We start from the raw sequence: 16,440 nt of genomic DNA on the forward strand, positions 1-16,440 counted from the left end.
ATGCACACAAACTAGAAAATCTAGAAAAAATGGATAAATTCTTGGACACATACACCCTCCCAAGACTGAATCAGGAAGAAACCAAATCCCTGAACAGACCAAAATTGAATCAGTAATAAATAGCCCACCAACCAAAATAAGCCCTGGACAGTCAGAGTCCCAGCCAAATTCTACCAGATGTACAAAGTAGAGCTGGTACCATTCCTACTGAACTTTTCCAAAAAAAGTTTCTATGAGGCCAGCATCATCCTGATACCAAAATCTGGCAAAGACACAACAACAATAAAAAAAACTACAGGCCGTAGCTGGGTGTTGTGGTGTGCACCTGTGATCTCAGCTACTCGGGAGGCTGAGGCAGGAAAATCGCTTGAAACCAGGAGGTGGAGGTCTCAGTGAGCCGAGATTGTGCCACTGCACTCCAGCTTCTGTGACAAGAGCAAAACTCGGTCTCAAAAAAAAAAAAAAAGAAAGAAAGAAAAAGAAAACTACAGGCCAATATCCTTGATGAACAATTGATGCAAAAAACCTCAATAAAATACTAGCAAATTTTATCCAGCAGCCCCTCAAAAATCTAAGCCACCACAATCAAGTAGCAATAATATAGAAAGGAATTATTTCTGGGATGCAAGGCTGGTTCAACATATACAAATCAATAAACATGATTCATCACATAAACAGAACTAAAGACAAAAACCATATGATCATCTCAATAGATGCAGAAAAGGCTTTTGATAAAATTCAATATCTCTTCATGTTAAAAATTTTCAATAAACTAGGTACTGAAGGAACATACTTCAAAGTAATAAGAGCCATATATGACAGACCCACAGCCAACATCATACTGAATGGGCAAAAGGTGGAAGCATTCCCCTTGAAACTGGCATAGGACAAGGATACTCTCTCTTATCACTCCTATTCAACATAGTATTGGAAGTCCTAGCCAGCGCAATCAGGTAAGAGAAAGAAATAAAAGGCATACAAACAGGAAAAGATAAAGTCAAACTATCCTTGTTTACAGACGGCACGATTCGATATGTAGAAAACCCCATAGTCTCACCCTCAAAGCTCCTTCAGCTGATAAACAACTTCAGCCAAGTTTCAGGATACAAAATCAACGAACAATAACCATTAGCATTCCTATACACCAACAACAGCCAAGATGAGAGCCAAATCACGATGGCAACCCCATACACAATTGCCACAAAAAGAATAAAACACCTAGGAATACAGCTAACCAGGGAGGTGAAAGATCTCTATAATAAGAATCACAAAACACTGCTGATAGAAATCAGAGATGACACAAACAAATGGAAAAACATTCCATACTTATGAATGGAAAGAATCAATATTGTTAAAATGGCCATACTGCCCAATGCAATTTACAGATTCAGTGCTATTCCTATCAAACTACCAATAACATTCTTCATGGAACTAGAAAAAACTATTTTAAAATTCATGTGGAACCAAGAAAAGAGCCTGAATGGCCAAGGCAATCCTACTCAAAAAGAACAAAGAGGCATCATTCTACCCAACTTAAAACTATGCTAAAGGGCTACAGTAACCAAAACAGCAGGATGCTGATACAAAAACTGACATACAGTCCATGGAACAGAATAGAGAGCCCAGAAATAAGGTTGCACACCTAAAACCATCTGATCTTCGACAATACTGACAAAAACAGGCAATTAGGAAAGGACTCCACTTTCAATAAATGGTGCTGAGATAACTGGCTAGCCATATGCATAAGATTGAAACTGGACCCCTTCCTTACACCATACACAAAAATCAACTCAAGATGAATCAAAGACTTAAATATAAAACCCCAAACTATAAAAACCCTGGGAGACAACCTAGGCAATACCATTGAGGACACAGGAATGAGCAAAGATTTCATGAGAAAGATGCCAAAAGCAATCACAACAAAAGCAAAAATTGACAAATGGGACCTAATTAAACTAAAGAGTTTTTGCACAACAAAAGAAACTGCCAATGGAGTAGACAACCTGCAGAATGGGAGAAAATACTTGCAAACTATGCATCTGACAAAGGTCCAATATCTAGCATCTGTAAGGAAAAACAAACTTACAAGAAAAAACAACCCCGTTAAAAAGTAGGCAAAGGATACGAACAGACAATTTTCAAAAGAAAACATACATGCAGCCGATACATGTATGAAAAAAAGCTCAATTTACTAATCATTAGGGAAATGCAAATCAAAACGCAATGAGATACCATCTTACATCAGCCAGAATGGCTATTTAAAAGTCAAAAAATAACAGATGCTGGCAAGGTTGCAGAGAAAAGGGAATGCTAATACACTGTTGGTGGGAGTGTAAATTAGTTTAATAATTGTTGAAAGCAGTGTGTTGATTCCTCAAAGAACTAAAATAGAACTACCATTTGACTCAGCAATCTCATTACTGGGTATATATCCAAAGGGACATAAAGTCATTCTATCATAAAGACACATGCACACATATGTTCACTGCAGCACTATTCACAATGGCAAAGACATAGAATGAATTTAAATGCCCATCAATGGAAGAATGGGTAAAGAAAATGTGTTACATATACACTACAAAAAGGAATGAGATCATGTCATTTGCAGGAACATGGATAGAGCTAGAGGCCATGACCCTTAGCAAACTAATGCAGGAACAGAAAACCAAATACCACAGGTTCTCATCTATAAGTTGGAACGAAATGATGAGAACACATGGACAAAAGGAGGGGAACGACATACATGAGGGCCTACCAGAAGGGTAGAGGTTGGGAGGAGGAAGAAGAGCAGAAAAAATAACTCTAGTACCTGGGTGATGAAATAATCTGTTCACCAAACCCTTGTGACACAAGATTACCTATATAACAAACCTGCACATGTACCCTTGAACCTAAAATAAAAGTTAAAAAACAAAATAAAAAACCTAAATAGATGAAGACAAAATGTTTTCCAAAGTCCATAAAGCAAATAAATTGTGTATCTATGCAACTTTGTTGGGGAAAAATAAGTTCTTCATCTTCAATGACATGTTGAATACTGGAAATCTTATAAGTATGTTTAAATAAATATAAGAAACTCAATTAGGTATAGCAAAATACATATCAGTTAGAAAGCAACAAAATATAAAACCATATGGCAAATCTTTTAAGAATGTACCCTTTAAAGAAATGATACAAATATGCTAGACCAATAAATACCAATAAAACTCTTTTAGGATAATTTATAGAATGTGACTACACAGTAACTGTGAAATTACTTAAAAAGTCAAAGGGTCAAAGGTACAAAACATTTATATACTATATGCTAAATGACCAGAGAAGATAATTTATTGACAAAGAAATATACACTCTAAGTCACAACACGAAAAATTCCAATTTGGTAGCAATTAAAGCAAAGCAAAATAAAGATACAACCACATTTCTACATAACTATCTAAGATAAATCAAACCAACAACACAGCATTGGTGAACTGTTGAAAAATAAATATATTGCTGGTAATCCTTGAGGACTTTGCTGAGACTCTAGAGCAGTGGTTACAAAAGTCTTTTATGTAGCAATTTTGTTTTGAGCACTAAATCCTATATATGATATAAATATAATGAGATTTATATATATTTATATATGATATATATTTATATGATATATATTTATATATAGATATATAGATGATTTGTATATATAGATGATATAAATGAAAACAAAAATCAGATGTATGTTTCTCTACAGTAGATGTATGTTAGAGTACTGAAAATTGAAAATAACTCAACGATGGGTGGAATAATTGTTGAATAAACCATGATAATTTTCCAAAATATATATACATATTTTTCAATAGCTTTTCCAGTACAAGTGGTTTTTGGTTACATGGATGAATTGTGTAGTGGTGAAGTCCAAGATTTTAGTGCACTTGTCACCCCAATAGTTTACATTGTACTCAATATGTAGATTTTTTACTCCCCACCTCCCTTCCATTTTACCCTCTTCTAAGTCTCCAATGTTATATCACTCTGTATGCATTTATGTACTCATAACTTAGCTTTCACTTACAAGTGAGAACATACAGTATTTGATTTTTCATTCCTGAGTTACTTCACTTAGAATAATGGCGTCCAGCTCCAACCAAGTTGCTTCAAAAGACATTATTTTATTTCTTTTAATGGCTGAGTAGTATTCCACAGCATATATACACCACATTTTCTTTATTCACTCATCAGTTGATGGGCACATAGGTTGGTTCCATATCTTTGGAATTGTGAATTGAACTGTGATAAACACATGCATACAAATGTCTTTTGATATAATGCCTGACTTATATTCCTTTGGGTAGATGCCCAGTAGTGGTATTGCTGGGTTAAATGGTAGATCTACTTTTAGTTCTTTGAGAAACCTCCATTCTGTTTTCCATAGAGGTTGTAATGTTCCCTTTCCACCACATCCACACCAACATCTTTTTTTAAAATTTTTTTATTTTTCAATAATGGCCATTCTGGCTCAGGCAAGGTGGTATCTCACTGTGGTTTTTATTTGCATTTCCCTGATGATTAGTGATGTTGAGTATTTTTTCATATCTTTGTTGGCCATCTGTATATCTTCTTTTGAGAAGTATCCACAACATTTGCCCACTTTTTTGATGGGATTATTTGTTTTTTTTCTTGCTGATTTGTTTGAGTTCCTTGTAGATTCTGGATGTTAGTCCTCTGTCAGATGCATAGTTTGCAAATATTTTACACCATTCTGTGGGTTGTCTGCTTATGCTGATGATTATTTCTTTTGCTGTGCAGAAGCTTTTTAAATTTAATTTGGTGCTATTTACATGTTTTGTTTTGTTGCATTCACATTGGGGTCTTGGTCATAAATTCTTTTCTTAGGCCAATGTCCAGAAGAGTTTTTCCCAGGTTTTTTTCTAGAATGTCTTTGGTTTAAGGTCTTAAAGTCTTTAATTCATCTTTAGTTGATTTTTGTATATGCTGAGAAACAGGGGTCCAGTTTCATTCTTCTACATGTGGCTTGCCAGTTATTCCAGCACCATTTATTGAATAGGGCATGCTTTCCTCAATTTATATTTTTGTATGTTTTGTCAAAGATCTGTTGGTTGTATTTGGCTTTATTTCTGGGTTCTCTATCCTGTTCAGTTGGTCCATGTATCCACTTTTACACCAGTACCATGCTGTTTTGGTTACCGTAGCCTCATAGTATAATTATGATTTGAAATTAGGTAATGTGATGCCTTTGGATTTGTTCTTTTTGCTTAGGATTGTTTTGGTAACTCAGGCTCTTTGGTTTTTTTTTTTTTATTCCATATGAATTTTAGGATTTTTTTTTCTAATTTTATTAGAAAAATGATGTGAGTATTTTCTTCCCTTTTTTTTTTCCCCCTCTTTTTTGAGACGAGTTCCACTGTTGTTGCCCAGGCTGGAGTGCAATGGCGTGATCTCGGCTCACTGCAACCTCTGCCTCCTGGGTTCAAGGAATTCTTCTGTTTCAGCCTCCCGAGTAGCTGGGATTACAGGCACCCACCACCATGCCAGCTAATTTTTGTATTTTTTAGTAGACACGGGATTTCACCATGTTGGCCAGGCTCATCCTGAACTCCTGACCTAAGGTAATCCACCTGCCTTGGCTTCCGAAAGTACTGGGATTACAGGCATGAGCCACCTAGGCTGGCCTGATGTGGGTATTTTCATAGGAATTGCATTGAATCTGTACATTCCTTTGGGCAGTATGGTCATTTTCACAGTATTGATTCTTCCAATCCAGAGCATGGGATGTATTTCCATTTGTTTGTGTTATCTATGATTTCCTTCAGCAGTGTTTTGTCATTCTCCTTGTAGAGCTTTTTCACCTTCTTGGTTAAGTACACACCTAAGTATTTTATTTTATTATTTTCAGCTAATTGTAAAAGGAATAGAGTTCCTGATTTAATCCTCAACTTGGTCATTGTTGCTGTATAACAGTGCTACTGATTTGTGTACATTGGTTTTCGTAACCTGATACTTCACTGAATTAATTTATCAAATCTAGGAGTCTTCTGGAGGAGTCTTTAGGGTTTTCTAGGTATACAATCATGTCATCGGCAAATAGATAGTTTGACTTCCTCTTTTCCAATTGGTGTGCCCTTTGTTTCTTTCTCTTGCCTGATTAGTCTGACTACCACTTTCAGTACCATGTTGAATAGAAGTGGTGAAAGTGGGTATTCTTGTCCTGTTCTAGTTATTAGGGGGAATGTTTTCAACTTCTCCCCATTCATATGTTGTTGGCTGTGGGTTTGTCATAATAGCTTTTACTGTTTTGAGATATGTCCTTCTATGCCTAGTTTGTTGAGGGTTTTTAATCATAAATGGAAGGTGGGTTTTACCAAATGCTTTCTCTACATTTATTGAGATAATAATATGGTTTTTGTTTTAGATTCTGTTTATGTAGTGAATTACATTTATTGACTTGCATATGTTGAACCATCCCTGCATCCTTGGTATGAAACCCACTTGATCATGGTGAATTTTCTTTCTGATGTGCTGTTGGATTTGGTTTGCTAGTATTTTATTGTGTTGAGAATGTTTGCATCTGTTTATTAGGCATATTGGTCTTTAGTTTTCTTTTTTCATTATGTCCTTACCTGGCTTTGGTATCAGGGTGATATTGGTGTCATAGAATGAATTAGGGAGGATTCCTTCTTCCATAATCATTTGGAATAGTTTCAGTAGGGTTGATACCAATTCTTCTTCCTCTTCTTCTCCTCCTCTTCCTTCTCCTTCCTCCTCCTCCTTCTTTTTCTTCCTTCTTCTTCAACTTCTCCTTCCTCCTCCTTCCTCCTCCTTCCTTCTTCTCCTTCCTCCTTCTTCTCCTTCCTTCTTCCTCTTCTCCTTCCTCCTCCTTCCTCCTCCTTCCTTCTTCTTCCTTCTTCTTCTCCCTCCTCCTCCTCCTCCTCCTTCTTCTTCATGCCCCCCTCCTCCTCCTCCTTCTTTTTTTTTTCTTTTTTGAGACAGAGTCCCACTCTGTCACCCAGGCTGGAGTGCAATGTCATGATCTCAGCTCACTGCAACCTCCGCCTCCTGGGTTCAAGTGACTCTCATGCCTCAGCCTCCCAAGTAGCTGGGACTACAGGAGTGCACCACTACACCTGGCTAATTTTTGTATTTTTAGTGGAGACAGGGTTTCACCTTGTTGGCCAGGCTGGTCTTGAACCCCTGACCTCAGGTGATCCATCTACCTTGGCCTCCCAAAGTGCTGAGATTACAGGCATGAGCCACCACACCCAGCCCGAATTCTTCTTTGAATGCCTGGTTGAATTTGGCTGTGAATCTATCTGGCCCTGGAGTTTTTGTTGTTGTTGGCATTTTTTTTCTGTTACTGATTCAATCTTACTGCTTGTTATTGGTCTGTTAGAGATTTTTATTTCTTCCTAATTCAAGGTAGAAGAGTTGTATGCTTCCAGGAATTTAACCATTTCCTCTAGATTTTCTAGTTTGTGTGCAGAGTTGTTCATAGTCATCTCAAATGATTATTTGTATTTCTGTGGTGTCAGTTGTAATGTCTCCATTTTCATTTCTAGTTGACCTTATTTGAGTTTTCTCTCTTCTTGGTTAATTTAGCTAATGGTCTATCAATTTTGTTTATCTTTTTAAATACCAACTTTTTGTTTCATTGATCTTTTGTATTTTTTGTTTCCATTTCATATAGTTCTGCTTTTATCTTTATTTTTTATTTTCTTCTGCTAGCTTTGGGTTTTTTCCTTGTTGCTCTAGCTCCTTGAGGTGTGATGTGAGGTTGTCAATTTGTGATCTTTCAGGCTTTTTGATGCAGGCATTTAGCACTATAAACTTTTCTCTTAGCACTGCTTTTGCTCTATCCCAGAGGTTTTGATAACTCATGTCACTACTGTCATTCATTTGAAGAATTTTAAAATTCCCATCTTGATTTAATTGTTAACCCAGACATCATTCAGGAGAAGGTTTATTTCCATGTATTTGTATAGTTTTGAGGGTTCCTTTTGGAGTTGATTTCTAATTTTATTCCACTGTGGTCTGAGAAGATACCTGATATAATTCCAATTTTAAAAAGTTTATTGTTTTGTGGCCTATCATATGGCCTATCTTGGAGAATGTTCCATGTGCTGATGAGAAGAATGTATATTCTGTAGTTCCTGTGTAGAATGTTCCATAAATATCTGTTAGGCCCATTTGTTTTAGAGTGAACTTTATTTCTAGTGTTTATTTTTTATTTTCTGCCTCAATGATCTATCCAGTGCTGTCAGTGGAGTGTTGAAGTCCCCTACGATTATAATATTGCTGTTGAGCTCTTTTCTTAGGTCTAATAGTAATTGTTTTATGAATCTGGGAGCTCAAGAGTTAGGTACATATATATTTAGGACTGTAATATCTTTTTGTTGGATCGATTACATTATTATTATATAATGACCTTCTGTGGTCATTATACAATAATAGCTACTCCTGCTTGCTTTTGGTTTCCATTTGCATGGAATATCTTTTTTCACCCCTTTACCTTGAGTCTATATGAATCCTTATGCGTTAGGTGAGTCTCTTGAAGACAGCAGATATTTGATTTGTGATTTTTTAAATCCATTCTGCCAATCTGTAGCTTTTAAGTGGAGCATTTAGAACATTTGAATTCAATGTTAATAATGACTATTCCAGTCATCATGTTGATTGTTACCTAGATACTTTAGTTTCCTCACTGTGTTATTGTTTTATAGGCCCTGTGACTTTTCTGCTTTGAAAAGTTCTATTCTGGTGCACATTGACCTTTTATTTCAAGATTTAGAACTCCTTTTAGCATTTCTTGTAGGGCTAGTCTGGTAGTGACAAGCTCCCTCAGCATTTGCTTGTCTGAAAAGACAACTTCTTTTCTTTTATGACACTTAGTTTTGCTAGATTGAAAATTGTTGACTAACAGCTATTCTGTTTAAAGAGGCTAAAGATAGGACCCCAATCCCTTCTGGCTAGTAAGGTTTCTGCTGAGAAGTCTGCTGTTAGTCTGAAAGGAAAAGCCAAAAGTCTGGAAAATTTATTTGAGGGAATAGTTGAGGAAAACTTCCCTGGCCTTGCTAAAGATTTAGACATCCAAATACAAGAAGCTCAAAGAATTCCTTGGAGATTCATTGCAAAAAGGACATCAGCAATGCATACAGTCATCAGGCTGTCTAAAGTCATCATGAATGAAAACTTCTAAGAGCAGTGATACAAAAGCATCAGGTAACCTACAAAAGAAAAAAAAAAAAACAAACTTTCCTCTGCATATTTGTAATCCCCCTAAATGTGTCCCTTTCATTTCCAAAATTCTGGGTTGTTTTCTTAAAATACATATATCCTTTTAAAATTTTCAATCCATATCCTGAAATGTTTTTAAATTTTATTTATGTTGATTTTCACATTTCTCTTGTATCTTCTTGAGTAACTTATTAATCAAATTTTTGAATTCTTTATCTGGTATTTCAGATTTCTTTTTTCTTTCTTTCTTTTTTTTTTTTTTTTTTTTGAGATGGAGTCTCACTCTGTTGCCTAGGCTGGAGTGCAGTAGCAGGATTTTGGCTCGCTGCAATCTCCGCCTCCCAGGTTCAAGCAATTCTCCTGCCTCAGCCTTCCAAGTAGCTGGGATTAAAGGCGTCCACCACCATGCCCAGCTAATTTTTGTATTTTTAGTACAGACGGGGTTTCACCATGTTGTTCAGGCTGGTCTTGAAATCCTGACCTCAGGTAAACTGCTTGCCTTGGCCTCCCAGAGTGTTAGGATTACAGGCCCAGCCTGGATTTCATCTTGGATTGGATCCATTACTGGATAGCTAGTGTGATCTTCTGGGGATATTACAGAACTCTGTTTTGTCATATTGCCAGATTTATTTTTCTGGTTCCTTCTCATTTGAGTATACTATTTCTTCTAATTATTTTTGAATTTATTTTTTATTCAACGGTATTTATTTTTTAATTTTTTTTTCTCCCTTGAGGATGTGACTTTAATGATTACAGTTTTTTTTTTTTTTTAATAACCTAATTCAGCTATGAATGCTTTCAGGGTTAAACATTCTTTACGAGTTTCTTAGTTATGCAGAGTCTTTTTAGGATGGCTTTCTCAGATGCTGGGTGTAGTAGCAATATGCATGGTGTGTGAACGGATTCACTGTCTCTTGTTGGAATGGCAGAGGCCTCTTGAAGCTTATCTCACTCCCCAGTGGTGTGCACTTTTCATTTATTTTTCCCCCAGTATTTTATTTACTGGGTTGAACAGTTCAGGCTTCAGGCCAGTAGAGCAGGTGTCCATGGTTAAACACTGGCTGTGGCTAAAGCAGTTGGGTAAATTCAATACCCAATGGTGGGCAGAGGTCCCAGCCTTGACAGAAGTCACTGGGGGAGCTCTCAGTGAAACACACTGATGTCTTGTCAGGAGGAAAAGTGGGAGCCACCTCAGCTTCCCTGCCAGTCCAGCAGAAAAGTTATCCACCTTCCAGTCACACTCCTGACCCAGTGTTCTGGCTATTCAGATCAGACAGTAACCTCTTTTCATTTGCAGGAATGTTGATATTCCATGTAGAGAGGGATGGTGGCCTCTACCCCTCATGCAAGTCTGAGCCTGGAGGGTACTCCTTCTGTGGGGATGCAGTCACCCTAAATTGTTCCCAAAAGGCTGTCTACTGTTTCCACCCATGCTGAGCTCCTATGGGAGAAGTCCCAGCTGTGTCTGCAGTGGTGGGTGAAGGGAAGAAGAAATCCCCTTCTCCAAGACCCTTCATGAGCACCAGGGCTGCCTGTTGGGGCAGAGTCACAGACTTTCCCCCACTGGGCTCAGCACTGCATCTGTACTTCTGCTGAAACAAACTTCACACAAGAAGAAAGTCCTGGGACTCACAGCTTGCCACCTGGATTCTTTTGTCCCATGGGAGTGCTCCCTTGATGTGGTGTACCCCCCTTTCCCCAGGAGTAGGAGTCTCTGAAGGCCAGATTATTGTGAATGCTGCTGCTCCTCTGTGTCTAGCTGCCCAGTTGGGCTGCCATCCTCCAGGCCGGTGCTGGGGAATGTCTGCAAGGGATCCAATGATGTGACCTCTTCTCAAGTCTCCCAGCACTGGGTACCAGCACCAGATCAGATAGAGGTGGCTGGGGAGTGATACAGACTCTGTGAGATTCCTTGGTTATAAATAGCCTTGGTATGTTGGCTTTCTCAAACGCCAGCTGTAATAGTAATGAACTGGTCACATGGACAGACTTAGGACCTTCTGGTTAGTTAAGGTGATGCAAGCAATTGTGATAGCTGAGGTCATACACAAGTTTTTGCCTTCCTGAGCACTGTGTTCTTCTGCCTGAAGATTCTGTAGTGGCTGTATCAGCTGACCTCCAGCTTTGATCCTTTCATCACAACACTTCCTAAACTCTGTGCTCATGTGCCAACCCACCTCTCTTCCTTCATTCAAGTATTTCCTGAAATGTGACCTTCATTTGTGCTTGCCTTCCATTACCCAGGAGAAGTACTCTGATATCTCAGGCAACGAGCAGGGCCATAGGGCTCCCAAAAGTTTCTGTCCTTTGTGTTATGTGACCAGCATGGGTGGATGGGCAAAGCCAGGTAGGGGCTGGGTCAGGCAAGTCCGTGTTCTGGTTCTCGGTGTGCAGACACAAGCAGTGGCCCCAGTGGGGATCGGAGGGCAGTTCTCTGGCTGCTGGAGTAATGTTCCATGGGGGAGTACAGTGGTTTCTGCTGCACAGAAGAGTCTACAAGGGGAGTGGGGAGCAGCAGGTGGCAGTAAGCCCCACCCAGTTTCCATGCATTTGGCAAGGCAGGTCTCACACCTGGAATGTTCCACTAGCAGCAGCTCACTGGGTTCCAGGCAGCCTATGCTCAGAATTCAAAACTGCCGCAGACCATAAGCCTTCCCCATGGAGACAGATATTGAGGCTCTCAGGCCACACTCCTCCTGGTCTGCCCAAGAAGCAGGGGCACTCAGCTCCTGCTTAATCTCCATTGGGAGCTTCTCCCATCCTGTGACTGCTGCCTGAATTAGCTGGCTGACTTCTAAAGTAAAGTACCCTGTGAGGCAGGATCAAGAATGGCTTCCCTCTGTCCCTACTGGAGACTGGGAGTGCACACACAGCATGTCCCAACGCTACTTTTTCTCATATACTCCCCACCGTTCACTACATTAGCTCTAGCACTGGGTAGGGTTAAAAAGCTTCCCTCGTGGCCTGGATTGCCAGGTTCTCCGATGGAAATGTATATCCCAGAGGCAGCTTCTCCCCGCTCACACTCTGGGGATTTTCAGGTTTACACCTGGCTCATGGTGTAGGCTGCAGCCTGCTGCTTCTTTCAAAGGGTCTGGTTTCCATCAGTTTTCCTGTTCCTGTGTTGCTTCTTGAAATAAAGTTCACAGTGTGAATCTCTACACACTACTTTGTCTTTCCAACTGGGAGAGGCATGCTAACGATGCCTCCAATCTGCCATCTTGGAAAAACACCCACCATACTTTAAGACATGCTGAAATATTTATATGGAAAAAAGAAGATACACAGTATGTACACACTGTATATACTTTGTATAAAAATATGGCTTTATGTTCATTGGTTTCTTTTTGTTTTCCTATAAAGTTTCTTAGAGCTCTGATTTGTTTTAAAGATGTTGATTTGATTTACGTAACAATTTAGTGCAGGCNAAAAAAACAATTTAGTGCAACATTCTAAGCTTGTGGCATTTACTCGATCTTTACCAATTTTTTTTTAATGAAGAAAATGATGTATTGTTAAAAATAAAGAAAATGTGGTAGAAAGATATGTCATAATGGCTGGACCAGTGAATATTCTCCTTCTCATATACTCCCCACCTCTCACTAAATTAGCTCCAGCACTGGATAGGGTTAACACCTACTTAACTCTTTGAGAATAATAAAAGACCTTTTTGATTAGCATCATCACAAGTGATTCATTGACTGTAGGTCAGAACATTTCCTACTCTCAAAGAAGTTAACTTGTCTGAAGTCATACAATTAGAAAGTGGCAGAACAAGACTGGAACTTAGCCTTTCTGGCTCTCAAGCTGTCCCTGGTGTGGGAATGGGATGCAAAGAACAAATGGAAAGGATAGAACATGAAGGAAAAAATGGACACGCTTTTACTGAAAAGGGAGAGAGCCTGGATGAGATGCATGTGAGGTAAGTCTGCAGTTGAAGTAGTAGGTAGGCAGTAATTGAAGGAATTTTTAAAAAATAATGATTAGGCCGAGGAGGGCAGATCACCTGAGGTCAGGAGTTCGAGACCAGCCTGGCCAACATGGTGAAACCCTGTCTCTACTAAAATACAAAATTAGCCAGGTGTGGTGGCAGGCATCTGTAATCCCAGCTACTCAGGAGGCTGAGGCAGGAGAATCGCTTGAACCTGGGAGGCGGACGTTGCAGTGAGCTGAGATCGCGCCATTGTATTTCAGCCTGGGGGACAAGAGTGAGACTTCATCTAAAAAAAAAAACTAATAATCTCTATGTCTTTATTATTTATTGATTTAGAGATAGGGTCTCACTCTGTCACCCAGGCTGAAGTGCAGTGGTGTGATCTCAGCTCACTTGCAGCCTTGACTTCCCAGGCTCAAGTGATCCTCCTGCCTCATTGTCCTGAGGAGCTGGCACCACAGGTGTGCACCACCATGTCTGGCTAATTTATTTATTTATTTTTATTTCTTGTTGCTATTTCTTAGGGAGGATGTTGTCTATAAGTGAGAGGGCATTAGCTTGCCATGTTGCCTAGGCTGGTCTTAAACTCCTGGGTTCAAGCAACCCTCCTGCCTTGGCCTCCCAAAGTGCTGAGATTTATAGTCAGGAACCACCACACCTGGCCATGGTTGCTATTTCTTAGGGAGGATGTTGTCTATAAGTGAGAGGGCAAGAGTTTGAGGAAAGAGTCAACGGTTTAGAAGAAGCCATGGGAATGGTGGGGTGAGAGGTGAGGGAAATGAACAAAGATAAATATAAGAACAGAAAAGAAAAGAATTTTCAATCTTTATCCAGTTGAGATTAGAAACCAGGTATTTACAGTGGTGACAATCCACCAATTCATACTCTAAAGTGAAAAAGGTATATCATTGGTTTGATTCCATTTTATAAAAAACAAAACCTGTAGTGTGTATAACACATGTGTAGGAAAATGTATCCCTCCTAGGGAAGAGAGTGCTTTATTTCTAGAAGAAGAGTATCTTTGAGATTTGGAGAAAGGACTTTCACTTTTACTGTCTATACTTCTATATGGTTTGAATTTTTTATGACAGAAATGTATTTTTTCCAGTACTTGTGTAAAACATGCACAATGTGAAATGATGGTCTAGTAAGGATTCCTGAGATGGGTGCATGTCTCTGTCTCCACAGAGATCATTTAAGACCTATTCTACAGCAACTTGAAGCTTCAGAGCCAGCAAAAGTCCCACCTGGCTCCTTCTAGCGCAGTGTGCACCTCAGCCTCCCAAGTAGCTGGGACTACAGGTACCTGCCACCACGCCTGGCTAACTTTTTTTTCTTGTACTTTTAGTAGAGACGAGGTTTCACCATGTTAGGATGGTCTCCATCTCCTGACCTCGTGATCCACCCGCCTTGACCTCCCAAAGTGTTGGGATTACAGGCATGAGCCACCGTGCCCGGACTAGAACAGCTTTTAATAAACAGATGCAAGCACTATGGCTAGCTGAAACCTCCCACCCCAGCAGCAGTGGGATCAGGTATCACCTTCCAGCGCGGGCTCTGTTTTAGGCCACAGTTGCACGCTGTGCTAGAAAGAGCCAAGTGGGACTTTTGCTGGCTCTGAAGCTCCAAGTTACTGTAGAATAGGTCATAAATGATCTCTGTGGAGACAGAGACATGCACCCAGCTAAGGAACCCTTTTTGTGATATTAATTCATATGGGTTTTTTTTTTCTTTTTCTTTTTTTCTCTTTCCCATTTCCAAGAAGATCCATTATGTACCTTTTCCTTGGGGATTATCTAGTAGGAGAAAAGCAGTTGTTCAAAGACAAAGACTTCTCTTGTGTTTTGTGAAAGCTTCAATTCATCAAGGAGATTGTATTAGGCAGGGAGGGTGGCAAGGAGGATGAGAAGGTGGGAGTCCTTGCATAGAAAGATGTAGAAACAGAATGGATATTTCTGCTAACTTGATGAAAAAGATGAAAGATGTTCCATGAGAATCGGGAGCTACTGTTCTGGTGTGTAGATTTCCACAGGTGTGGGGTATATAGGTGAGACTGGATGGTAATACTGAGGCTCCCAGCCCTGGAAAATATTACGGTGCCCAAAAGGAAGTGGTATGTTAACTACATACTTCTAGGAGACTAGTGGGCTTGGGTAATGAACATCTCAGTGGTGGCTTAAGTGGATCAAAGCCTGGAGAGGGTTTTCTATTTATTTTTCTCTTGCTAAGACTCATGGGAACTTTTGTGTTACTCAGTTGGATATTACCTTGAAGTCACAGTTTGAGGTAAGGGCTTGGATGCAGGTAATTTACTTAGGAATTAATCCAATGGAACAAGAGTATGAGACAGAAAGTAAAGGAAAGTTAACATAAGGTTGCATTATTTAGTTGGTTACAGCTACAGCCTCAAAAATTGTTTACTTGAAGGGTCAAGGAACAAGCAAGAGAAGCATTCCTTCATCTGCTCCTGCCCCCTACAGGGTTGGGGCAAAAACCTCTCGGTTTGTGTGTCTGGTAAGTGCTGAGTAGGCACCTATGGGCACACGTAGCAAGGAGTCAGAGAAGCCCTGAAGCAGGAAGTGAGAAAAACAAAGGTTAAGTCTGAGGTGAGATATTGTCAGTGCAAAGAGGTGGAAGCCTTCAGGGACCTTTTTGTCACAGCTGGATTCTGAGCTGAGGCTTAGAGGATGTGAAGTGGGGCTGATACACGTTTCCTGTGGTGTCTGACACAGGGAAAGGGGCTCAATAATGACTAAGCAATATGGGACATAGAGACTTAAACAGTTTTTTTTCTCCTGATTAAAAAAGTAATACAGGCTGAGTGTGGTGGCTCACACCTGTAATCCCAGCACTTGGGGAGGCTGAGGTGGGAGGATCACTTGAAGCCAGGAGTTTGAGACCAGCCTGAACAACATACTAAGACTCTGTCTCTACAAAAAAGGTTTCTTAAAAAATAACTGGGCATGGTGGCACATGCCTGTAATTCTAGCTACATGGGAGGTTGATGCAGAAGGATCACTTGAGCCCAGGAATTTGAGGTTGCAGTGAGCTGTGACTGCACTACTGCACTCCAGCCTGGGCAACAGAATGTGACCCCTCAATTCTAAAAAATGTAATACATATATTTTTGGTGTCAAAATGAATTTAATTTGATTAAATGGAACTGTAATCTTTCTGATTTATCCTTGTTTCTGGACTAAGGTTTATTCCTGTTATAGTAACACAATGCCATAAAACAGGCATGTCTTTTTTTTTTCTTTTTCTTTTTTTTTTTTTTTTTT

General features: G+C 39.5%; 1 long non-coding RNA gene across 1 annotated transcript in view; it reads left to right on the top strand.

The window, feature by feature from the left end:
- The first annotated feature begins 13,000 nt into the window (after positions 1-13,000).
- Positions 13,001-16,440, top strand: part of LOC108533080 (uncharacterized) — a 15,406-nt gene continuing 11,966 nt past the window's right edge. Inside the window, exon 1 of the long non-coding RNA XR_001886639.1 lies at positions 13,001-13,147. This is a non-coding gene — a long non-coding RNA (uncharacterized LOC108533080). The remainder of the gene's footprint in view (positions 13,148-16,440) is intronic.

The sequence above is a fragment of the Rhinopithecus bieti genome, unplaced genomic scaffold (assembly GCF_001698545.2).
Source record: "Rhinopithecus bieti isolate Rb0 unplaced genomic scaffold, ASM169854v2 scaffold_10657, whole genome shotgun sequence".
NCBI lineage: Eukaryota > Metazoa > Chordata > Mammalia > Primates > Cercopithecidae > Rhinopithecus > Rhinopithecus bieti.